This window comes from Spermophilus citellus (assembly GCF_964194105.1).
Source record: "Spermophilus citellus genome assembly, chromosome: 5".
NCBI lineage: Eukaryota > Metazoa > Chordata > Mammalia > Rodentia > Sciuridae > Spermophilus > Spermophilus citellus.
Window position 1 is genome coordinate 129,498,790 of NC_138186.1, and position 27,098 is coordinate 129,525,887.

At 39.6% G+C, this 27,098-nt stretch overlaps 1 pseudogene across 1 annotated transcript in view; it reads left to right on the forward strand.

Annotated features, from left to right (window-relative positions):
* Positions 1 to 27,098, forward strand: part of LOC308649998 — a 125,949-nt pseudogene that overhangs the window by 27,074 nt on the left and 71,777 nt on the right. Inside the window, exons 22-30 of the transcript in view lie at positions 1,337 to 1,445; positions 1,604 to 1,731; positions 2,548 to 2,672; positions 4,666 to 4,741; positions 5,458 to 5,538; positions 7,889 to 7,997; positions 8,156 to 8,283; positions 9,100 to 9,224; positions 11,207 to 11,282. The product of the transcript in view is annotated as an uncharacterized misc_RNA (transcript). The remainder of the gene's footprint in view (positions 1 to 1,336; positions 1,446 to 1,603; positions 1,732 to 2,547; positions 2,673 to 4,665; positions 4,742 to 5,457; positions 5,539 to 7,888; positions 7,998 to 8,155; positions 8,284 to 9,099; positions 9,225 to 11,206; positions 11,283 to 27,098) is intronic.

Here is a 27,098-nt window from a genome sequence, read left to right on the forward strand (position 1 = left end):
CGGGTCGCGTTCCGAACCGACCCGCGCAGCCTAGGCCGAGGATGTACCTAGGGCGCGGGAGCCACGTTATTGCACACTCATCCTCCATCCGGCTGGGGTAGGGATCGGAACCCGGAGATCCAGGCCAGGCTCTTCAGCGCGGGGTTAGCTGGGGAAATCTGTACCCTAGCGACCTGACCACACGCACACACCCCTCGCTTTGCATCTGGGACCTTTTATGAGGAGAGCTGTCGGGGGAGTAGACAGATGTTCAAACACAGGCTATTGCTTATCAATCCCTAAAAAACAAATACCAAATGTCTTCTTTGATATAATGAGAGCAATCATGACTAACTTTTTAAGACTGAATATTTCATTGTATATACTACATTTTGTTTATCCATTCAACTGTTGGACATTTTGGTTGTTTCTACCTTTTGGCTATTATAAATAATGCTATTGTGAGCTTCAAAGTTTATGCTTCTTTTTCTTCTTTTAAGTACATATCTATAACAGGAATTGCGGGATATTATAGTGATTGTTTTAATTTTTTGAGGAACTACTATACTCTTTCCATAGTAGCCACACTTTTATAATCCATTGGCAATTCACACGAGTTCAAATTTCTCCACATCTTCATCAATACTTATTTTTTGTTTTTTGCTCATGACCATCTTAATGGCTACGAAGTAGTAGGTATCTCATAGTGGTTTTGATTTTATTTCTAATGATTAAGTGATATTGAGTGCCTTTTCATGTGCTTATTGACTATATTTATAAATGTTCTTTGGAGAAAGGTCTACTACAGTCCTTTGTTTTGTTTTAGTTAGGTTGTTTGATTTTTGTTGTTGAATTGTAGGAGTTTTGTATGTATTGTGGATATTTATTAGATCCTCCTCCCTCAGCCTTCCTACCCTCTGGGATTACAGGCTTGGGCCCCCTCACCTGGCCACTGTTAACTTTCAGTTTTAATGTAGTAAACATATAGCTTCGAGTTTTGCAGTCGATTTGTAATCAGTGCATCTTAGTATAGTGTCTACTACAGATATTGATAAAATGTGTTTCCTTTTAATTTATCTTATTTATTGTATTGTTATACAAGATAGCAGAAATGGTCTATTTTTCTTATTTAATGGAAATGCTAATGATATAATGCAGTATTTGGTGTCAGGTAGATATCGAAAAATTTAATTGCAGTTTGGCACTTAATTGCAATTTGTTGTTGTTGTTGCCATTATCAGGAATAGAATTTTGATTTGAAGGTATCATGGAAGGACTGGTCAGGACAGGTTTGGGATTCATATATATGAGTGTGCCAGAGAACCTTAACTAATTGACCTTTTCTGGTTTTCCTTAGAATGGCCAAAGTTTTCTGGTCTTGGATGAACAAAGATTTGCAAAAGAAATTCTTCCAAAATACTTCAAGCACAATAACATGGCAAGCTTTGTAAGGCAACTAAATATGTGTAAGTATGGCCAGCAGTTTATTTGTTCTGCTAACCAATTACTGATTAAACCATTTTTTTCTCATTAAGATAGATGATAAAGGAAAATTCCACACAAGCATTGTGACTTTTTGACTATTGTCTAATTCCAGTGTGATTAAATTTTCAATTTTTTTCAGATGGTTTCCGTAAAGTAGTACATATTGACTCTGGAATAGTAAAGCAGGAAAGAGATGATCCTGTTGAATTTCAGCATCCTTTCTTCAAACAAGGCCAGGATGACTTGTTGGAGAACATTAAAAGGAAGGTGAGTTGTTGTTAACATTATTTAGCTAAGATTTTGACATGTATGATTGACCAATGAGCAATTTTAGCTATTGTAATGCAGAATGTACAGAAATTACTCAGGTGTTCTTTGTTAGAATGAATCAGACCAATAAAACTTTAATTAAATATTCTATCCTCCACCTTTCCCTGTGTTCATCTGTAGTGAGAGCTCATTCTTTATTTTCTTGATGAAAGGAAAATGCTTACAACATTCTGATTGAGGATGAAGAGTCATTATTATATTAGGAAGGTTCATTCCTGTGTTGACTGAAAAAAAGTCCTCACTGTAGGACTTTTTTTGTTGTTTACTGATATATATCCATTGTACAGAATAAGTACTTTGTACATGGTAGGCATTAATTATTACATTTTTGAATGAATATCTTTTGCTGAAATAAGATATTTTTACTAAATCCATAAAAGGGCTGTAAACCATGAAAGAAAATGACCTGCCATGTAGCCATTACTGTATAAATTTAATTAAAAGTGGAATGTGGTAATAAAAAGGCTTGAGAAAATTACAGGGAATTTGGCAGAAGGAAAAGAAAAAAAACCCTAAGATGTTACTGCTCATGGAAACTTAAAGAAATTTTGTTTTGTTTTGTTTTCTGATTATTTCTTGCTTTCTCTCTGGATGAGCTGTGAAGTGTATTCTTTTCCTAGAATTCCACCCTGGGCTTTTAGAACAAAATCTCCCTTTGAGTAGATCACAAAAAATTCTTATAATAGGGAAGCTTTGAATTATAATCATGGGTGTGCCGTGTATTTTTGATTTTCTAAATTTGCTTTTTGAAAGGTTTCATCTTCAAAACCAGAAGAAAATAAAATTCGCCAGGAAGATTTAACAAAAATTATAAGTAGTGCTCAGAAGGTTCAAATAAAACAGGAAACAATTGAGTCCAGACTTTCAGAATTAAAAAGGTAAACCATTCTTCCAAATATAGTACTAATGTGTTGGGTGTTGGAGTTGTCTGGTGCATTGGTTCTTACTACTTTTGATTTGTAGTCATAGACTTAACTTTAATAACACGTTTTAATTGTGATGGTCAGGATCACGTATGAACCTAAGAACATCAAAACAATTTGATAAACAAATATTACTGAAGAAACAATAAATCTTTAGTGTAGGAAATGCATTTCTACTTAGGTGTTCACAAACAAAAGAGGGCACACACAAAAAATCTTATGTACTACTCATCCTCCCCCCCCCTCCTTTAAAATTCTTCCTTGAGTTCTATTAGGAAAAAGTAGGACACAAAAAGTAGGGAATAAAAGAACCCAAGAGATTTGCCCTACTTGATATTTGTCCTGCATAGGTGTGGGAGAATGTTATTTAAACCTTTTCTTCAAAAAGATGCTTTGTTTTGTTTTATGACATTACTTGATAGGTTTTCCTAACTTACAAAAGTAATAAGTTTATATATATATATATATATATATATATATATATATATATATAGAGAGAGAGAGAGAGAGAGAGAGAGAGAGAGAGAGAGAGGTATTTTACTACTCTTAGTAAGCAGGTGAGATTTTTCCCTTTAATAGTTTCCAAGGGCTTGAGAGTAGTTCCTTGAAGTATTCTTCACCCATTTCAGTTATATTCCTAACTATATTTTAATAGTAACCTTGGGCTTTGGTTCTTTTTTTGAATAAATATAAATTTCTCCATTTTGCATATTTTATTTAATCACTGAGGATGTGTCTGTTCGCTATACTTTGACCTAATTCTTTGAATCTTAGTATAGCTCTTAAGGAAATAGATCCCCAGATCATCCTTTAAGTGTTAGAGGCAATGATCTCCTCCTTTAGTAGGCAGATAATAGCATCTTTAAAGGTGCGTCTGAAAAAATATAGCAGTTATTCAGTAAGTAAGTATTAAAGAAAATCTCCTTTTCATATACCTCTGTATTTAAATCCACATTTCTTTTTGTAATAATTCAGACTGAGAAAAATAGCTTTTGTGGAGATTAACAAAAGTTGAAAATTATTTAATTGGTAGATTATCTTTTATATCTTCTCACCATTTTCACAGTGCAATTTCAATTAAGAAACGGCAAAGGAAAAGAATCTTAGTATTGGGCAAGTTATTGGTTTGACATTGTTGAATATTCCATCTTTTTTTTTTTTAATTTTTATTTATTGATTATTTAAAGCATTACATAGCTCATGATATATCATCTTTCATACATTTGACTCAAATTGTGTTTTGAACTCCCATTTTCACCCCAAATACAGACATCTTTTAAAAAAATAAAACAGTGGTTTGTATATGCTTGTTTGAGACAGTTATCAAGGTAGTTTGAGAGTCTCACTTTAGTTTGGCTTTAACAGTTATAGAATTATCTTTGTGACACTGGGCAGGTTCCCACAAATTCTCTGTACCTCAGTGTCCTAATCTTTCAAGACAATTATTCCTTACTTGGCTGATTTTAGAGAAATTTAAATGCTTAATTGAAATGTTTAGCATAGTGCCTGAAGCACATCAAGTGTTCAGTAAATGTCACTTTTGTTTCCTAAGGTGATTCACAAATTCTAACCTCACTTAAGTGATGAACATTAAAAAAAGTAATGAACCACATTATCAAAAGGAGTAAATTGCTTGCTACCATATGGATATAGAAGTGTGTTTTAAGTGGGTTTTTTTTTTTTTTTTTTTTTTTTTTGTATATTTTGCCATGAATAGCAGATAATACATTTAAGAGGGAACGATTCTGGAGTTGTGTTGAGATAGTTGTCATTCCTGTATTATTGAACCAGCTTTCTGGTCTCATAAAAATACATATCATAGTGAAAACAAACATAGTTAAGTTCTCTAGGTTTGTGTTTTTTAATTCTCTAGTATTCTTAATTAAGATACTGGGGTTTGGTTTTCTGACTAAATCTTTTTTATTTATTTATTTTTTAATTATAATAGTGAGAATGAGTCCCTTTGGAAGGAGGTGTCTGAATTAAGAGCAAAGCATGCACAGCAGCAACAAGTTATTCGAAAGGTAAGAAGCTCTTTTCCTTGTGACTATCATTTGCATTTGTTTAATGAGTTATGTGTGTAACACAAAGAAAACTGTTGAGTAGTTAGTAATTGATCTTAGTTTTTTATGTATTAAATACACAAAAGTAAAATTTTGAAGACAAACAAATTAAGCCAAGTGTTATATATCCTTTTTAACAACAGCAGAAACATTTCTCATAGCTAATGATGATTTTTCTATACTCTCATATAATATCTCAGTAGCTTTTACCTGGCATAACAATTTTGAGATACTTTATTCTTGGGAGCTTAATTAATACACTAGCCAATTTCTTAGCACTTTTTATTATTATTACTATAAAACAGTCTTACTGTGTTTTGTGGGAGATTTCCCCTTACTTTTTAATATAATAGGCATAGTTAATTTTTAAATAATTTGACCCAATTAGGAATTCAAAAGGATTTTTCAGTGGATGCCATTAAATCATAAAATCTGCGCCCATGGGCGGAGCACAGAGATTTGTCTGTCACCTGTGGTCACTGGGCCTCCTAGCCTAGCTGAGCGCCCTGCAGGGCTGGGTGGGGGGCGGGGCCCAAGAGCTGCTGCGCCCATGCGGTGGGCGTTCTCGGGGAGCAGCTGCTGCCGCCGCCACCTAAGGCTTGGCCAGCACCACCACCACTGCCGCTGGGTTGGGGTGTAAAATTCGGAATTCCTGTGTCTGGTTAACGCTGAAGCAGAGTTGGAACGTGCTGGCTTTCCTCAGCAAGCTGTGGACGTTTGTGGAGGAAACCCACACCGAGTTCATCACCTAGAGCCAGGTATGGTCGGGGCACCGCAGCCTCCGAACCGCCTCCTCCTGCTTCCTCCCGCGGGGTTGTCCCTAGGCGGCCTGAGGCTCCTCGCTCCCTGCCAGGCGCGCGGCGGCTGTGCGGCACCGTGCGCGGCCTTTGCGTGCAGCCTCTAGAGGACCCTCCGAACCGCCTCCTCCCGCTCCCTCCCGCTCCCTCCCACGGGGTTGTCCCTCGCGGCCTGAGGCTCCACGCTCCCTGCCAGGCCAGCTCTGGCTGTGCGGCACCGCGCGAAGCCTTTGCGTGCAGCCTCTAGAGGACCCTCCGAACCGCCTCCTCCCGCTCCCTCTCGCGGGGTTGTCCCTCGCGGCCTGAGGCTCCACGCTCCCTGCCAGGCGCACTGCTGCTGTGCGGCCTTTGCGCGCAGCCTGTAGAGGACCCTCCGAACCGCCTCCTCCTGCTCCCTCCCATGGGGTTGTCCCTCGGAGGCCTGAGGCTCGCTGCTCCCTGCCAGGCGCGCGGCGGCTGTGCGGCACCGCGCGGCCTTTGCGCGCAGCCTCTAGAGGACCCACCCAACCGCCTCCTCCCGCTCCCTCCCGCGGGGTTGTCCCTCGCGGCCTGAGGCTCCACGCTCCCTGCCAGGCGCGTGGCGGCTGTGCGGCACCGCGCGCGGCCTTTGCGGGCAGCCTCTAGAGGACCCTCCCAACCGCCTCCTCCCGCTCCCTCCCGCGGGGTTGTCCCTCGCGGCCTGAGGCTCCACGCTCCCAGCCAGGCGCGGGGCGGCTGTGCGGCACCGCGCGGCCTTTGCGCGCAGCCTCTAGAGGACCCACCCAACCGCCTCCTCCCGCTCCCTCCCGCGGGGTTGTCCCTCGCGGCCTGAGGCTCCACGCTCCCTGCCAGGCGCGCGGCGGCTGTGCGGCACCGCGCGGCCTTTGCGGGCAGCCTCTAGAGGACCCCTGGTATTGGTCACGAGGGGAGCTGGGGTCCAGCCGCACCGCTCGCCGCGGGCCGCGGTGGGGGAGGGGCGGCCCGTAACGGTCCGGCCGGGTCGCGTTCCGAACCGACCCGCGCAGCCTAGGCCGAGGATGTACCTAGGGCGCGGGAGCCACGTTATTGCACACTCATCCTCCATCCGGCTGGGGTAGGGATCGGAACCCGGAGATCCAGGCCAGGCTCTTCAGCGCGGGGTTAGCTGGGGAAATCTGTACCCTAGCGACCTGACCACACGCACACACCCCTCGCTTTGCATCTGGGACCTTTTATGAGGAGAGCTGTCGGGGGAGTAGACAGATGTTCAAACACAGGCTATTGCTTATCAATCCCTAAAAAACAAATACCAAATGTCTTCTTTGATATAATGAGAGCAATCATGACTAACTTTTTAAGACTGAATATTTCATTGTATATACTACATTTTGTTTATCCATTCAACTGTTGGACATTTTGGTTGTTTCTACCTTTTGGCTATTATAAATAATGCTATTGTGAGCTTCAACGTTTATGCTTCTTTTTCTTCTTTTAAGTACATATCTATAACAGGAATTGCGGGATATTATAGTGATTGTTTTAATTTTTTGAGGAACTACTATACTCTTTCCATAGTAGCCACACTTTTATAATCCATTGGCAATTCACACGAGTTCAAATTTCTCCACATCTTCATCAATACTTATTTTTTGTTTTTTGCTCATGACCATCTTAATGGCTACGAAGTAGTAGGTATCTCATAGTGGTTTTGATTTTATTTCTAATGATTAAGTGATATTGAGTGCCTTTTCATGTGCTTATTGACTATATTTATAAATGTTCTTTGGAGAAAGGTCTACTACAGTCCTTTGTTTTGTTTTAGTTAGGTTGTTTGATTTTTGTTGTTGAATTGTAGGAGTTTTGTATGTATTGTGGATATTTATTAGATCCTCCTCCCTCAGCCTTCCTACCCTCTGGGATTACAGGCTTGGGCCCCCTCACCTGGCCACTGTTAACTTTCAGTTTTAATGTAGTAAACATATAGCTTCGAGTTTTGCAGTCGATTTGTAATCAGTGCATCTTAGTATAGTGTCTACTACAGATATTGATAAAATGTGTTTCCTTTTAATTTATCTTATTTATTGTATTGTTATACAAGATAGCAGAAATGGTCTATTTTTCTTATTTAATGGAAATGCTAATGATATAATGCAGTATTTGGTGTCAGGTAGATATCGAAAAATTTAATTGCAGTTTGGCACTTAATTGCAATTTGTTGTTGTTGTTGCCATTATCAGGAATAGAATTTTGATTTGAAGGTATCATGGAAGGACTGGTCAGGACAGGTTTGGGATTCATATATATGAGTGTGCCAGAGAACCTTAACTAATTGACCTTTTCTGGTTTTCCTTAGAATGGCCAAAGTTTTCTGGTCTTGGATGAACAAAGATTTGCAAAAGAAATTCTTCCAAAATACTTCAAGCACAATAACATGGCAAGCTTTGTAAGGCAACTAAATATGTGTAAGTATGGCCAGCAGTTTATTTGTTCTGCTAACCAATTACTGATTAAACCATTTTTTTCTCATTAAGATAGATGATAAAGGAAAATTCCACACAAGCATTGTGACTTTTTGACTATTGTCTAATTCCAGTGTGATTAAATTTTCAATTTTTTTCAGATGGTTTCCGTAAAGTAGTACATATTGACTCTGGAATAGTAAAGCAGGAAAGAGATGATCCTGTTGAATTTCAGCATCCTTTCTTCAAACAAGGCCAGGATGACTTGTTGGAGAACATTAAAAGGAAGGTGAGTTGTTGTTAACATTATTTAGCTAAGATTTTGACATGTATGATTGACCAATGAGCAATTTTAGCTATTGTAATGCAGAATGTACAGAAATTACTCAGGTGTTCTTTGTTAGAATGAATCAGACCAATAAAACTTTAATTAAATATTCTATCCTCCACCTTTCCCTGTGTTCATCTGTAGTGAGAGCTCATTCTTTATTTTCTTGATGAAAGGAAAATGCTTACAACATTCTGATTGAGGATGAAGAGTCATTATTATATTAGGAAGGTTCATTCCTGTGTTGACTGAAAAAAAGTCCTCACTGTAGGACTTTTTTTGTTGTTTACTGATATATATCCATTGTACAGAATAAGTACTTTGTACATGGTAGGCATTAATTATTACATTTTTGAATGAATATCTTTTGCTGAAATAAGATATTTTTACTAAATCCATAAAAGGGCTGTAAACCATGAAAGAAAATGACCTGCCATGTAGCCATTACTGTATAAATTTAATTAAAAGTGGAATGTGGTAATAAAAAGGCTTGAGAAAATTACAGGGAATTTGGCAGAAGGAAAAGAAAAAAAACCCTAAGATGTTACTGCTCATGGAAACTTAAAGAAATTTTGTTTTGTTTTGTTTTCTGATTATTTCTTGCTTTCTCTCTGGATGAGCTGTGAAGTGTATTCTTTTCCTAGAATTCCACCCTGGGCTTTTAGAACAAAATCTCCCTTTGAGTAGATCACAAAAAATTCTTATAATAGGGAAGCTTTGAATTATAATCATGGGTGTGCCGTGTATTTTTGATTTTCTAAATTTGCTTTTTGAAAGGTTTCATCTTCAAAACCAGAAGAAAATAAAATTCGCCAGGAAGATTTAACAAAAATTATAAGTAGTGCTCAGAAGGTTCAAATAAAACAGGAAACAATTGAGTCCAGACTTTCAGAATTAAAAAGGTAAACCATTCTTCCAAATATAGTACTAATGTGTTGGGTGTTGGAGTTGTCTGGTGCATTGGTTCTTACTACTTTTGATTTGTAGTCATAGACTTAACTTTAATAACACGTTTTAATTGTGATGGTCAGGATCACGTATGAACCTAAGAACATCAAAACAATTTGATAAACAAATATTACTGAAGAAACAATAAATCTTTAGTGTAGGAAATGCATTTCTACTTAGGTGTTCACAAACAAAAGAGGGCACACACAAAAAATCTTATGTACTACTCATCCCCCCCCCCCCCACCTCCTTTAAAATTCTTCCTTGAGTTCTATTAGGAAAAAGTAGGACACAAAAAGTAGGGAATAAAAGAACCCAAGAGATTTGCCCTACTTGATATTTGTTCTGCATAGGTGTGGGAGAATGTTATTTAAACCTTTTCTTCAAAAAGATGCTTTGTTTTGTTTTATGACATTACTTGATAGGTTTTCCTAACTTACAAAAGTAATAAGTTTATATATATATATATATATATATATATATATAGAGAGAGAGAGAGAGAGAGAGAGAGAGAGAGGTATTTTACTACTCTTAGTAAGCAGGTGAGATTTTTCCCTTTAATAGTTTCCAAGGGCTTGAGAGTAGTTCCTTGAAGTATTCTTCACCCATTTCAGTTATATTCCTAACTATATTTTAATAGTAACCTTGGGCTTTGGTTCTTTTTTTGAATAAATATAAATTTCTCCATTTTGCATATTTTATTTAATCACTGAGGATGTGTCTGTTCGCTATACTTTGACCTAATTCTTTGAATCTTAGTATAGCTCTTAAGGAAATAGATCCCCAGATCATCCTTTAAGTGTTAGAGGCAATGATCTCCTCCTTTAGTAGGCAGATAATAGCATCTTTAAAGGTGCGTCTGAAAAAATATAGCAGTTATTCAGTAAGTAAGTATTAAAGAAAATCTCCTTTTCATATACCTCTGTATTTAAATCCACATTTCTTTTTGTAATAATTCAGACTGAGAAAAATAGCTTTTGTGGAGATTAACAAAAGTTGAAAATTATTTAATTGGTAGATTATCTTTTATATCTTCTCACCATTTTCACAGTGCAATTTCAATTAAGAAACGGCAAAGGAAAAGAATCTTAGTATTGGGCAAGTTATTGGTTTGACATTGTTGAATATTCCATCTTTTTTTTTTTTAATTTTTATTTATTGATTATTTAAAGCATTACATAGCTCATGATATATCATCTTTCATACATTTGACTCAAATTGTGTTTTGAACTCCCATTTTCACCCCAAATACAGACATCTTTTAAAAAAATAAAACAGTGGTTTGTATATGCTTGTTTGAGACAGTTATCAAGGTAGTTTGAGAGTCTCACTTTAGTTTGGCTTTAACAGTTATAGAATTATCTTTGTGACACTGGGCAGGTTCCCACAAATTCTCTGTACCTCAGTGTCCTAATCTTTCAAGACAATTATTCCTTACTTGGCTGATTTTAGAGAAATTTAAATGCTTAATTGAAATGTTTAGCATAGTGCCTGAAGCACATCAAGTGTTCAGTAAATGTCACTTTTGTTTCCTAAGGTGATTCACAAATTCTAACCTCACTTAAGTGATGAACATTAAAAAAAGTAATGAACCACATTATCAAAAGGAGTAAATTGCTTGCTACCATATGGATATAGAAGTGTGTTTTAAGTGGGTTTTTTTTTTTTTTTTTTTTTTTTTTTTTGTATATTTTGCCATGAATAGCAGATAATACATTTAAGAGGGAACGATTCTGGAGTTGTGTTGAGATAGTTGTCATTCCTGTATTATTGAACCAGCTTTCTGGTCTCATAAAAATACATATCATAGTGAAAACAAACATAGTTAAGTTCTCTAGGTTTGTGTTTTTTAATTCTCTAGTATTCTTAATTAAGATACTGGGGTTTGGTTTTCTGACTAAATCTTTTTTATTTATTTATTTTTTAATTATAATAGTGAGAATGAGTCCCTTTGGAAGGAGGTGTCTGAATTAAGAGCAAAGCATGCACAGCAGCAACAAGTTATTCGAAAGGTAAGAAGCTCTTTTCCTTGTGACTATCATTTGCATTTGTTTAATGAGTTATGTGTGTAACACAAAGAAAACTCTGTTGAGTAGTTAGTAATTGATCTTAGTTTTTTATGTATTAAATACACAAAAGTAAAATTTTGAAGACAAACAAATTAAGCCAAGTGTTATATATCCTTTTTAACAACAGCAGAAACATTTCTCATAGCTAATGATGATTTTTCTATACTCTCATATAATATCTCAGTAGCTTTTACCTGGCATAACAATTTTGAGATACTTTATTCTTGGGAGCTTAATTAATACACTAGCCAATTTCTTAGCACTTTTTATTATTATTACTATAAAACAGTCTTACTGTGTTTTGTGGGAGATTTCCCCTTACTTTTTAATATAATAGGCATAGTTAATTTTTAAATAATTTGACCCAATTAGGAATTCAAAAGGATTTTTCAGTGGATGCCATTAAATCATAAAATCTGCGCCCATGGGCAGAGCACAGAGATTTGTCTGTCACCTGTGGTCACTGGGCCTCCTAGCCTAGCTGAGCGCCCTGCAGGGCTGGGTGGGGGGCGGGGCCCAAGAGCTGCTGCGCCCATGCGGTGGGCGTTCTCGGGGAGCAGCTGCTGCCGCCGCCACCTAAGGCTTGGCCAGCACCACCACCACTGCCGCTGGGTTGGGGTGTAAAATTCGGAATTCCTGTGTCTGGTTAACGCTGAAGCAGAGTTGGAACGTGCTGGCTTTCCTCAGCAAGCTGTGGACGTTTGTGGAGGAAACCCACACCGAGTTCATCACCTAGAGCCAGGTATGGTCGGGGCACCGCAGCCTCCGAACCGCCTCCTCCTGCTTCCTCCCGCGGGGTTGTCCCTAGGCGGCCTGAGGCTCCTCGCTCCCTGCCAGGCGCGCGGCGGCTGTGCGGCACCGTGCGCGGCCTTTGCGTGCAGCCTCTAGAGGACCCTCCGAACCGCCTCCTCCCGCTCCCTCCCGCTCCCTCCCACGGGGTTGTCCCTCGCGGCCTGAGGCTCCACGCTCCCTGCCAGGCCAGCTCTGGCTGTGCGGCACCGCGCGAAGCCTTTGCGTGCAGCCTCTAGAGGACCCTCCGAACCGCCTCCTCCCGCTCCCTCTCGCGGGGTTGTCCCTAGCGGCCTGAGGCTCCACGCTCCCTGCCAGGCGCACTGCTGCTGTGCGGCCTTTGCGCGCAGCCTGTAGAGGACCCTCCGAACCGCCTCCTCCTGCTCCCTCCCATGGGGTTGTCCCTCGGAGGCCTGAGGCTCGCTGCTCCCTGCCAGGCGCGCGGCGGCTGTGCGGCACCGCGCGGCCTTTGCGCGCAGCCTCTAGAGGACCCTCCCAACCGCCTCCTCCCGCTCCCTCCCGCGGGGTTGTCCCTCGCGGCCTGAGGCTCCATGCTCCCAGCCAGGCGCGGGGCGGCTGTGCGGCACCGCGCGGCCTTTGCGCGCAGCCTCTAGAGGACCCACCCAACCGCCTCCTCCCGCTCCCTCCCGCGGGGTTGTCCCTCGCGGCCTGAGGCTCCACGCTCCCTGCCAGGCGCGCGGCGGCTGTGCGGCACCGCGCGGCCTTTGCGTGCAGCCTCTAGAGGACCCACCGAACCGCCTCCTCCCGCTCCCTCCCACGGGGTTGTTCCTAGGCGGCCTGAGGCTCGTAGCTCCCTGCCAGGCGCCCGGCGGCTGTGCGGCAGGGCGCGCGGCCTTTCTGCACAGCCTCTAGAGGACCCTCCCAACCGCCTCCTCCTGCTCCCTCCCGCGGGGTTGTCCCTGGCGGCCTGAGGCTAGATGCTCCCTGCCAGGCGCGCTGAGGCTGTGTGGCACCTCGTGCGACCTTTGTGCGCAGCCTCTAAAGGACCCCTGGTATTGTTCACCAGGGGAGCTGGGACACCACCAAAAAAAGAAAAAAGAAAAAGAAAAAAATTTAAAAAGGAGCAGCCTGTGACATTCAGAAGCAGGCCTGGCTTTTATAGTTAGGCATATTAGGTATCAACCACATCATAAAACCCACTCTCAGCTGAGGCCACTCTTAGACTGTGCCAAAATGACCAAAAGAAAAGGGTGGGGGGAAGGCCACTTCATCATGTTGTCTAAGCACCCGCTGAAATGAAGTCACTCTGCCTCTCACAAAATACACAAGTATCCCCTTTCTCAGGCCAATGAATGACTATTGCTTCTTTACCAAAGACAACCCTGTTTTGGTTCTGGCCTCCTCTCCCTATGGATCAGATGTATTGAGACATGCAGTTGTATAGTTACCCCTGCTTTCTGAGGATATCCAATCTAGAGTGTAACCTACTTTCCTAGGCCCATCCCCCAAATCACCCAGCCAAAGCCAGACCACATCATAGGTTCTTTTCCTCCCTTTTGGCTGAGATAACTCTTGATTCCCAGGGTGTATCGACCCAACTTGTTCAACTACAGGTGTGTCTGACCAACGAGGAAGCCACCATCGGGAGACTCATAAAAAAGAGTGTGTATGGGCTGGGGATGTGGCTCAAGCGGTAGCGTGCTCGCCTGGCATGTGTGCGGCCCGGGTTTGATCCTCAGCACCACATACCAACAAAGATGTTGTGTCTGCGGAGAACTAAAATAAATAAATAAATAAATAAAAATAAATAAAAAAGAGTGTGTATTAGGAAGAATCGCCTGGAAAAAAAAAAAAACCAAAATGTGTGGAAAGGGTAGAGAAAGGGGCAGGATAATTATTTAGGAAACAATTATACTTATCTAGGAGAGAGGCGATGAGAGACTGTGGGAAGTCTGTCGTTATTGGAAGAAAGGGAAATCCCTCGAACTATTTTGGGAGAACTGGTAGGAAATGACAAACTATCATGATGTTCTTCATGCAACCAGTGCATGCCAGGGCTGATAAGATAATAAGAGCTCATGTTCCAAAGAGGGAGGACAATAACTATACCACGTGGGCATGTCTTTGGAGAGACAGGCAACGAATGGGATGGGAGTGAACAAAATGCTGTGGTGGCAATGTGAGAAGGCTGGTCAGGGAAGGTCGCCCTGCCATGACGAGGGGCAAATTGAGACCCCAATGAGAAGCAAGAGCTGGCCAGTGAAGGGGGCACGGTTGTTATTTAGGAAATAATTGTGCCTGGATATAGAGAGCGGCAGATAACACGCTAAACTCTGTGTAAAGTCAAGGAGAGGCAGAAAGGCTTGGTTGCAGAGCAGAGAGCCAGGGGAGAGCTGAACAGAGGGACATTGGTAAGGACATAGAGTCAGAAGCCACAGAGGCTTGGATGCCAAGAGAAGAATCTTACTAAGGAAGAGGAACCTGATCCTTCAGATTCATGCTGTTCATTGCAAAAGCCTCTTTCCTTGTCCTTCACTCCTTCTTTTCTTCTTTGTGTTGCCCTTCCCAAGTGCCCCTCTTGGATCTAAGAGGCCTTTGAGCAGTGGTGTCCTGGTCCCAGGGCCATTGATGGGCCAACTTCCTAGCTTCTGACTCAGCCTTTGAAATTAATTTCCCTTGAGGTGATTTGCAAATAATCCTTACCAAAAAAACAAACAAACAAACAAACAAACAAACAAACAAACAATGTGTGTGGAATGGCCCCGCCACTGGCTTGCCTTCATAATTACAGATGACCTCTAGAGAGGCCCAAGGTTTGGTTAAGAGTAACCATTTTATGTCTGAGACTACATATTGCTTTTAAAAAATTCCAGATGTGCGCAATGGCCCACACCTGTAATCCCAGCAGATCAGAAGACTGAGGCAGGAGGATAGGGAGTTCAAAGTCTGCCTCCGCAACTTAGAGAGGCCCTAAGCAACTCAGCAAGACCCTGTCTATAAATAAAACATAAAAATGTGTAGGGGATGTGGCTCAGTGGTTAAGCATCCCTGAGTTCAATCGCCAGTACTAAAAAAAAAAAAAAAAAAAAATTAAAAAAAAAATCACAGTGACTTTCCCATAGCTTTGCCACTTTTCCCACAATAGATTTTTTTATTTGTCTGCATTGTTCTAGAGTCTGAGTTATTCTTTTGGTGTTTTGTTTTTTTCAGTTTGGTTTTCCCTCTTCAATATAATAGTGTTTGTTCCCATGTTTGAATCATTTTTTGATATTTATTTTTTTAGTTTTCGGTGAACACAGCATCTTTATTTTATTTTTTCTGTAGTGCTGAGGATCGAACTCAGCGCCCCGCGCATACCAGGCGAGCGCTCTACTGCTTGAGCCACATCCCCAGCCCTACATTGTCTTCCTTCTATTGCTTTTTCCCCTTAATTTGTTTTCCAAGTTTCACCTTTATTGCTGCTTATGCGCCCAACCACTTGTGAGACGATAATATCTGAGGTCGGTACTTTGCTTCACTGAAATGCGTCAGTTGTTGTTCCCAGACACAAGATCTTCATTTGGCAATTCTCCACTCTCTCCCTTGGTGAGTAATGAAATCATCTTTTCAAAACCTATCTTTCTTTATACCTTTTGTACTCCAAACCCTTTTTTCCTCTGCAATAACATTCTATGTCTTGTGTATATGGTTAAAAAGCCCATGATTATGAATGCTGCTTGCAATATTGAGCCTCTTGATTTTTTTAATCTTTCCCTGATTAAACCCATATAATTATTAATTCTGCTTGTCTTTTGTAATTCATCTTTATTCTGGCTCCCTTAGATCTTAAAAAAAAAAAAAAAAAAAAAAAAAAAAGGACAGAAACAAAACCCCCCTGTATTGTTCTATCTTTAATTGAATATATTTCGGGGGCCATGTTAGCTTTTTAATATTATATTAAATGAGTTGCATTATTCTGAAAATTTCAGTACTACGTGATATAACTGTCACTTCAATTTATTCAGTTGTTAAACTTTTGAGATTAAGATTTTCATAGAATTTGGGAGCTGGGGATGACAGGTTAGTAGGACTTTCAATTACAGATCAGGACTTAGAGGTCCGTAGAAGTTAAACAATGTGTCCAAAATTAAGCAGCTCATTCATATGGCAGAGTCAGAAGTGGAAACTTGGTACCTGATTTCCTGTCTGCTGTTCTTGCTAGGACACAACTGCATCTCCTTTTAAGGTGTCATTTATATTCAAATGCTATCAGCAGGTCACCATTTTTACATCCTGTTCATTCTTTCTCTCTCCCTCTCTTCTGTATTTGTACTTGGAACACCCACAAAAGAAAAATCTTCCAATAAAATCTAGAAACAGGCTCCATCCTTCAATGTCCCTGGAGGTCCCTTGAGTTTTTACTGATGGAGTGGGCAGTAAAAGTCCCTCGGTTTTATTTTCAGTTCTTCTGCTGATTTGGTGTACAACTTTGGGGATATTTGCCTCTTGGGTCTTCCTAATGTGTTGGATTCCAGTTAGAGACAGACTCAGTGAAAGACCTTATCAAAGAAAATCAAAATGGGATGAGCAGCATCATTTAGGACATCTGATTTGAGGAAGTACAGTTATTTTTAATCCAGAAATTTGATTCTCACACCTCTCTTGTTAGTTAGGAGTGCATTTCTAAACCTCTCAGAATAAGCCCTAAACCCAGGATTTAGGGCATTTTAGACCTAAAAAAAAAAAAAAAAAAAAAAAAAAAACTGTTTTGGTGAAATTGGAAAAGGAAGTGCTGATAAAAGAGGCCTACATTTTTAATGCAGCTTTTCTCTATGTGGTGGGACATGGCCATGGCCAGTGTCTGAGATCAAGTCTTGCTAAAGCCTCATGAATGATCCAAGGTCTTGGGAATTTGCTTGCCTCCAGGAAAACTGATTTGAGAGCTGTGGTCCTGAGCTGTCCTTAGTATGTCAGTAGAGGTAGACTGCTTCAATTCTCTAGAGAAAGTTTGAGTAGCCTTCCTGATCAGTGAAACACACATCTTTGATCTTAGTAAGTACCCCTTGGCTGCAAGTACCTGAAACCAATTTGATTCTGCTCAAACAAGAAAGAGAAATCTACTTTAAGTATATGGCCTGTGTCATATAACTCAGGGCAGACACAAGGCTAGGCTAAGAAGATGTAAACTAGGGCTTAGAAAAATCCCTAGGAGGGAACCCAAGAGGGGTTCTCTCCAACTCTGGCTACTTTGCGGCAAGAATCAGAAAGAATAGGCTTCATGCCCACCAGCATATGAGTTCATGCAGAGGTCCTGTTTTGATTCCAAATTCCCTTGTGTGAATCAGGTACCCATCCACGAAGGCTTACAACAAAAGGAGGGGGAGGGCAGGTAAATGCACACAAGTTTGTTGTTGTTGTTTTGGGGTTTTTTTTTATGACTCTATTCTCATCAAAGAATAAATGTGCATAAGGGCAAAGCTTTGAATTCAGACACACACACAAAACCCATACGCTCACATATTCTTATATGGTCTAAGCCACACTCCTTGTGGTTTTAAATGATTATGGCATACTTTGACTATTTTTAGGGTGATGCTCAATGGTAGGATTCTCAGGAAACTCATAAATAAAATTCACTGCTTCATGCAAGGGAAGAAGAAATAGGAGGAAAGCAGGAAGAAATTCTATCACTTAAATGAATGATTCCTTTAACTCAGAAAGCACAGGCTCTGCAATTTCTGATATAAGCCTTTTAATATTTATTTTTTAGTTCTCGGTGGACACAACATCTTTGTTGGTATGTGGTGCTGAGGATCGAACCCGGGCCGCACGCATGCCAGGCGAGCGCGCTACCGCTTGAGCCACATCCCCAGCCCTGATATAAGCCTTTTGAAGGGCCAAATGACCTGCTCAAACTATAATAATGATCATTTTCTAATTAGAAAATAAATAAAACAAGGAGACTTCCCACTGAACTCCAGGTTGAACATTCATTATGTTTCTTTCTAAATATCACAGATATTTAGAAATGATTGTAAATGGATTTTTGTTTTAAATTCAAGGGACTAAAATACACAGAAAAAAGAGAATGGGGAGGGAGAGAAGTAAGCAAAGTTTGGAAGCTAGAAAGCAGAAGGCTTCATAGCCACACTCCTGGCTGATAGGGGAAGCTGAAGGCCAAGTGCCCCTGGTCGGCCAGAGGCAGGAGCAACCTAAGGACCCTTAGGAATGGAGATCAGTACGCCTCTCTGAAGGCAGGGGTGAGGGTAGTCAGCGGTGAGGGTAAGAGTAGGAGCAGGTCTCTACATATGGTGGCCTCATTCTTCTGGTCGTTGTGGCCAAAACCCAGCAATTCTTCATCCACCCTAAACCCGACTCACAGTCCAACATCAAACTCCATTGACTCAATTTCAAAACCATCTTCAAAGCTTGCCTATTTCTATCATCTCCATTATGAGCAACCTAGAACCAAACTGCCCTTACCTTTCACCTGGATCTGACCACTTCCTCTCATTTTCTGTCAATCAAGCTTTAGTTCCCACTTTCCTGCAGGACTTACCTCCACATTGTGAAGTATATTCATCATTCTCAGTCCTTACTTTATTTGCAACCCTCCCAACTTCTGGTTTTCAGAGTTCTGCAATCTTTTCCTTTCTTTCTTTCTTTCTTTCCTTCCTTCTTTCTTTCTCATCTCCTCCTCCTTCCTTTTCCTTTTCTTTTCTTTTCGGTACTGGGGATTGAACTCAGGGGTGCTTAACTACTGAGCCACATCCCCAGATCTTTTAAAAATTTTATCTAGGGCTGGGGCTGTGGCTCAGTGGTAGAGCACTCGCCTCTCACGTGTGGGACCCTGGGTTTGATCCTCAGCACCACATAAAAATAAATATACAAAATAAAAATATTGTGCCCATGTATAACTAAAAATTTTTTAAGTATATATATATATATATATATATATATTAGAGAAAGAGTCTCACTGAGTTGTCCCATACCTAGCTAAGTTGCTAAGGTTGACTTTGAACTCCTGATCCTCCTGCCTAAGCCTCCTGAGCTCCTGAGATAACAGACAAGCACCACTGTGTCCATCTTCGCCCCCTCCCCTTTTTTTTCCCCATTGACATTGCACCCTTCTAAGCTTCTTTTGCTGGTTTCCCATCATCTAGACAGCATCTAGGCGTGAGAGTGCTCCAAGTCTTAGGCGTCAGTTGTCTTCTCCACTTAGTCTCTAATTGATTGTATCTAAACAGTTTTTTTTTTTTAAAAGAGAGAGTGAGAGAGGAGAGAGAGTGAGAGAGAAAGAGAGAATTTTTAATATTTATTTTTTAGTTCTCGGCGGACACAACATCTTTGTTGGTATGTGGTGCTGAGGATCGAACCCGGGCCGCACGCATGCCAGGCGAGCGCGCTACTGCTTGAGCCACATCCCCAGCCCCTATCTAAACAGTTTTAAGCATCATGCATAAACTAAGAACTCTAAAATGTATATCCCAACCTGGATATCTCCCCAGATAGCTGTTTATTTAATATCTCCACTTGCATATCTCATGGATATCTCAAACTTAACCTGACTAAAGCAGAATTCCTGATTTCTACCCCCTTCCTAACATGCTCTTCCTTAATTATTCCCCACATGGCTGCTGCAGAGATTCCTTTTAAAAGTAAACCATATGCGACATTCACCCCTCTGTTAAAAACCCTTCGATAGCTCTATCATACTTGGCATAAAAGAGCCAGTGAATGATATGAAAGGCTTTCTGCCAGTCTGCACCCCCATCCAGTCATTCTGGTCCTTGTCATTCTTTTGCAGATTCATTGTCCTTAAATATCCAGGCATATTTCAAGCTTAGGGTCTTTGACCTCACAGTTTCCTGTGCTTGGATTGTACTTCTTTAAGAGAACTGCAAGGCACCTTCCCAACTTCAAGAGGCTCCCACTGGCTAAATCTGGGACAATTTGTAGACAATTTGTAAAAATCTATGAATCCATTAGGACTTTCAAGAAAATGAAGGAAGAATAAAGAGAGAAAGAAAAAGCTTATTTACTGCCATTGGAGGTTACTATTAGACAACCCTTTTCTATAGAAAAAATAGTAATTAAATAGAAAGCATTAAACACTTTCCCTGATTTCTAAGGAGGAATTATAATAAATACACCCCTGTGCATAAAGGAAAGTTCTTTAAAGAAGAACGCTAGCCAATAAATAGAAGGGATGATGGAGTGAGGAAAACTTCCTTTGCAACCCAATAAAATGGTTGACTGAGGCTGGGATCATCAATGGAGGCTGAAGATTAAAGAGAATATTGACTTGGTAAAAAAATTTCCACCCCACAGCTTACACAGGGGGAAATGTAGTTTTACACCCAATAGATTTAGCTGCCACTACCCAGCCAAGTGATCCAACTTAGTTATCACTAGAGGCAGGAAAATCGGTATTTCTCAGTATGATGGAATTTGAAGTACACAGCAGTATCATGAAACATTCCTGCCAATGTGGAATAGGAAATGAGAGAGTGACAGTGTCAACCTGATTTCAAAATTTGAGAAGTGATACATTGCCCATAGGACACACATGCCCCATTTGCAATGATGGTGAAGAATGAAATTAAAATATTATTTTTGCTTTCAATTTACATGTTGTAATGTTTTTTCAATTAGTTACCAAGTTGTTAGGTCAAAAATACTTGTTTGGCCCTCTCTACATAAAATGTTAGGTATTTCTTTTGGCCTAGGGGAAAGAAAAAAAAAAAAACTGTAAGGATTCCATGAACAGAAAAAGCTTGGGAATCTCTGCCATACGGCCATCATTGTTTTAGAATTAAACATATAAGATGATATTCACCCTTTTGACCTAAAGTCATCAAAATGGTGCTCTGACTCACTTTCTCTTTCTCTGGTCTTTATTCCTGATGATTTTAACATGCACAGTAATGATCCTTTTCTACTGTGACCCTCCATTGTCTTAAACTTCTCCCTTTCAATGTCTCGTCCTCCATCCTATCACAGCCACGAATTCCCTCTGCATTCCTGTTATTTCCCTGTTCTCTAGTTCTTGGCTTCAAAAAAATCCTTTGAAATGGTCCCCCATTGACCACTGACACCATACACTACCCACCCTTGGTTTGTCCTCTTCTCTCCTCTGCTTAGGTTCCATGATCAATCATTATAATCTCTCCCTTGTCCATGTCCTCAACTTCCTTTCCCTTTTCTCATTTCATTATAGTTGCTTTGCAAACCCCTACCTTAGGCAGATCTACCTCCCTGGCTCTTCTGGGTTATACCTGAGCACCTGGACTACTACAAGACCCCCATATTGCTTCTCAAACCTATTCTCCCTGCAACAGCCAGAGTGACTTTTTCTTTTTTTAAGATATTTTTTTCAGTTATATTTGGACACAATACCTTTATTTTTATTTATTTATTTTTATGTGGTGTTGAGGATCGAACCCAGTGCCTCGAACATGCTAGGCAAGCGCTCTACCGCTGAGTCACAATCCCAGCTCAGCAGCTAGAGTGACTTTCTAAAGTTTCCTTACTTCTTAAACCCTCATTGGTTCCTTGCCCTTTGGAAAGTCAAAACACATGAATCCTCATGCTCTGACCCCAACTTACCTCTCCAACCTCCTTTATTAGCATGCACCCCTTCCCACAGCCCATGTCACACTGTGTGATTCCTGGAATGTACCCTGTCTGCCCTCCCTTTTCTGCTTTTCCCTAACTGAACTAGTCTATCAGTCCTTACTGTGATCTCACTTTTCCAAGAGACCCCCGATATCTTCCCTACATGCTGCATAGACTACCCTTAGGTGGTAGCCCCGAACCTGTATTCCAGGTGATTCTATCTCATTTGTCTTCCTCACTATATTGGAAGTTTTCTGGGGACAGGAAATGTCCTCATATGGAATGTGCACCATAACTTGTTGTGAAATTGTGCTGAATTTTGCAAATGGTGTCATTTAAATACATACACCTTTGCCAGTCTGAAAGAATTCAGTCTTGGCAAACCAATTCTGGCTTCAACTTCCTAAGTGTCCATGGGCTTAAGGTCATTTTCCCTTGTTATTTCGTCTTTCAGCAAAATGTGCAGCATGCCTTGCCACAATCAGCATTATGACTTGAGTTACTGTGACCACATCACCCTAGGGACTGGAGTACAAACTTTTTTTTTTTAAAATAGTTTTATACTCTTATTCTGTTTTGATATTTTAGACACTAGGTGTGGATGTTTCCAAGAAAGTTAACTGCTAGATACTGATATGAAAGAATAGCAGCAGTCAAGTCCTTATCCAGGGCTGTCCCATTAGGATCACTAGTCTGGACTTCCATAGGCCCCTTGAGATGTCAGTAATGAATTTTAATCAAGTTCAGAAAAGAGGGAAAAGGTGAAGTTCCCTAAAGCACTCCCCTAAATGGAGGTCCAGGTTGACCATCTCATTTCCTTTCTTCAAAATTTGGTTTTCTTGCCTTATATGGGAAAGATAGTTCTGAGAATAAACAGAAACAGATAAATGAATGGAGTGACTAATCAATGTTGAAATAAAAGGTTCTTCAGACATCGTGAAATGGCATAAGACAGAATATTCTGGAGCAGACAAAAATAGAACCTCACAAAATTGTTCATACCAAGGATTTTAGTGTTTGTATACATCCTATTTCTGTACTCTTCATCTTTTTTAATATTTATTTTTTAGACATAGGTGGACACAATATCTTTATTTTATATTTAAGTGGTGCTGAGGATCCAACCCAGTGCCTCACACATGCTAGGCAAGCTCTACCTCTGAGCCACAACCCCAGCCCTTTATTTTTTAATCTAGAGAGCAAGGTGGTTTCTTTCCTCCTTACTAGTAAAACTTGCATACTAATTTGCCCTGAAGTGCAGTTTATACCCTTTTATATTCTACAGAGGTACTACTAGGGTGAGTTAGTTCAACATTTATTTCTTGCTTGAGAAAATTCAGAGAAAAAAATCTTTGACACAAATAATAATAGAAAACAAAATTGAAATTGAAATAATAATGATGCAGTTCCTATAGAGTTCACAGGTTATTTTTCAACTTCAAAATCAAGTCTTGCTATTTATTACTGATGAAAATAATGCCATGTAGAGAGAGAGATTTTTAAGCCTCATAAGGAAGAAGGTGTTGTCACTGTTTTTCTGTGCTACACAACTTAAAATGTACACATTTCATTCATTCATTGCATATTTGCATATTAATTTCATAGAGTAAATATGTCTTATGTAACTATTAAATGAAGGTAAGATAACACCATACATTTATAGATGACCATAGTAATGACACTGATTAAAAGCAATTTAAAGGCGGTTTCATTAATCTTAATATTCAGTAGACTTTAGAGTTTCAAATATGTAACCAACAGATTAATACTGGTGAATATTTGGGCATTTTCTCTCTAAATGGGGTGAGTTTTACTTGTTTCTGATGAACTGTTTGTACTTAAAGTGTTAATAATTCTTTTGTAAATACATAAAACATCATTTTTGCATGAAAGTGATTGCTCCTTATGATGAACTTCATTTCCTTGGTATATGTTAAAATCCATCAGTAGCCATAGTAAAGAAGGCAGAATGATAGTCTTTTTAGTGGGATTTGACCAGCCTCTTAAAATGTACAGAATGTGCTCTAGCAAACGATGAACTAAAGTTAGGTAAAATGCAAACATAAATAATCTTGTTATATTTTAAATAATCCGGTCCTTAATGAGAAACTTCCTATAGTTTGGACATCCCTGTTAAAAGAATAGAAGTCAGGAAGTCTTGCATTGTAGGCATTTCAAATCCTTGGCTCTTACAGACACAGCTGCTCTACCATTTGCCTTAAAATTGGCCTTACCTGGGCAGATTTCCAAAACATTAAAAAAAAAAAAAAAGAAAAAAAGAAAAGTCTACTTAAATTAAAGGGTTTAGGGAGTAGAATCTTTCTTGCTTGCTGTTTCTTTCCGCCACATCCAGTTTACATTCATATATGGCCACCTAAGGGATTCTTCTGAGTGCTGATTCTTTATACTTGTTTTTTTAGATGAAGAGATGTCACGCCAAATGCTTTAGACTCACCCTGTGTCGTAGCTAGGTAGTCCTTTGAACTGGGGTTTGAACCCAGATCTTGTGTCAGTAAATCTTTGCTTTTTGTTATGTTGTAGATAGATCATGGATGTTCATTTAAATAAACTGTTACATACTTCATAGTTTTCAAATATGTAGTCTCAAAATTTGATTTTCACTCTGAACTAGCAAGGTATATTCCTAGAATAGTAGCTAATGTTTATTGAGAACATACTCCATATGCTAGGAATAAGAATACTATTACATATATGAATTCACTCATTTTCCATTTTTAAACAAATTTTTGGAGATCCATAACTGCATTATCTATTAATGTTGCTGGATCAGGAGAAGATGGTAGGTTATTTAGGTTGCACAATACAGGTTTAGAATCCTTTAACGCTTGCCCCAGGGTCATCAAGCATTGTGAAATTGGCTTGGGAACCCAGTCTGCAAGAGTTGGCTCAGAAAACAAGAATGTGATATTTATTTACAAGTCTAATCTTGATAATTGGTTAGTTGTCAATACTAAGAGGTTGCCTCTCAATGAGCAGATTTAGTAAATAAGGCATAATTCAAAACATTGCTTGAAACCAAGAATAAAAACAGGGAGCACATTATTTCTGAGGCATATTTCTGTCAAGTAGTATGCTGATTGATTGCCTTACTCCCTTTTAGGGAAATGTCTAATTTGAAGAATCAAATCAGTCACCTAGAGGGAAGAACGTTTCTCTGAATTTATCTATAGGGACATTGGCAGAGCCACTTTCTTTTTGTGATGGTCCTTACTGGCTTGCAGGAACTTAGGCCTTTTACATCTTGACACATTACAGTTTCTAAGAATAGGCACTTTTTATTTGTTTGTTTTTGGGGTACTGGTAGTTAAAACCAGGGGCTCTCTACCAGTGAGCCAAAATCCTCAAACTTTTTATTTATTTATTTTTTGAAACTAAATTGCTGAGACTGGCCCCAAACTTGCAATTCTGTCTCAGCCTGCCTAGTCACTGAGATTACAGGTGTGCACCATCATGCCCAGTTAAGACAGGGTTTTACATTTGCTCCTTCCTGATTTTACATTATATAAGCAGCTCTCTGGATGATTTTCCATTAATTCCCATCTATTGTGTGGTTCTCGTTAGCGTTAGCGTTGAAGGTGTGTTACTTGCTGTTGTACCTGTGTTACCACATTTTGGGGGAGAGGTATCTGTGATTGATGAGTAGATTTAGTAAATATTTGAGTGTGAATATTTCGAAAAATGTTATTAAGAGAAATAAAAGCTAAAATTAAAAACTCAGGATCTTTTCAAATATTGATGTATTGGGCAACCATATATTTGGGATGTATTTCTGTTACTGTGCTTTATAGGTTACCTGTAAGTTTACTTTCTTTACTCAGGAAGTATTTATTTTCTGACTACCTATCGTTTACAGGATTAATGACAATTTTATACATAGTGTATTTTAAATGTTTGCAACATAATGTTTTGAGTATCTGAAAGGAGGTGCATGTGGGTCTCGGTGAAGTATGAATTGTATGTATTAACAGAAATGTTGATAAACATAGGGTGGTTTGTTTCCTGTTGCAACATCTTGCTTTTATTTGGCCTTACACTTGAGGTGGTCAGATGGTGGCTTTGCTGCATGCTAAAATTTGTCCTCTAAGTAGCATTGTTTCCCAGCATTGTGGAGCTGAATCATGTAGTTTGCTTTGCGCTCCAGGGTGCCTCATCCTGTCTTGCTGAAAATCTTCCGTTTGAGTTTATTTGTAGGACTTGTATTTCCTTGCCTTGTGCTCATTTATTTTTTGGTTAAAGTTTAGAACTTTTTTTTTTTTTTTAATCTCCTTTAACATAGTAATTATGCTGGTTAAAGTTTGTGTTAAATTCAGTATTTCTAGGTCTGTGATTTTATTATTCTGTTTTTTTATTATTTTATTGTTGGTTGTTCAAAACATTACATAGTTCTTAATATACCATATTTCACAGAATGATTCAAGTGGATTATGAACTCCCACCTTTACCCTGTATACAGATTGCTGTTGTTTTTACTTGTACTTTGTGTCACAGACTTTATATTTTATTTGCAAAATTGATTGTAGAAATATGTGAAGTTTAGGACGTTGCTATCATCCATAGTGGATTTACATTTGCTTCTTCTAGTTGTTTTGAAGTTTTAGCAATCCAGGAGCACCTTAACTATTTTCAGAGTAGAAATAATGTAAGGTAGGATTCAGTTTCTGCAAAGTTGTAATCAGTTTACTTTCAGTTTATTTTTCCACCCAGGGCCCTAATCCCAAGCAGGGAGATACATGTGTATCCTTGGAAGATGCTTCAATTCCAGTTCTTATTCTCTTAGCACCATGATTGTCAAAAACATTGCCCAGCCTTTCAGACACTCCTTGAGAACTGGTGAATACCTTCAGAGGGAAAAGTGATCCTGCTTTGGGGAGGAGAACTGAGTTGATATATTTTCTTTGTAGATTTTGTCCTCTTGTGATTCTTGGCCAGTAATTTCTACTTTCCCTAGGCCTTCTATATCTGGAGGCAAGTTTTTAAAAAACAATTTATATATAAAGTTCTGCATTCAGCTTTGTTTTATACTTGTCTATTCTAAAACCATCAGTAAGGATTTTCTTATTGGCTTTTTTAAAAAGTATATATTTTTGTTGTAAATGGACTCAATACCTTTGTTTTATTTATTTATTTTTATATAGTCCTGAGGATCTAACCTAGTGCCTCATACGTGTAAGGCAAGCGCTCCATCACTGAGCTAAACCTAGCCCTCTTATTGGCCTTTTGCAGTGGGACTATAGTAGAACTTAATAAGTGGGACACTTAAATGATTGAGCAAATGGATTAAGCTTTTAAAATATATTTTGTTATTTGATTTACCTTTAAAATTAGTAGTTTAATAGTTTTATTATTGTGAGTTTGCATCCTTGGCCAGAACTCCCAAGCTCTTGACTTGTA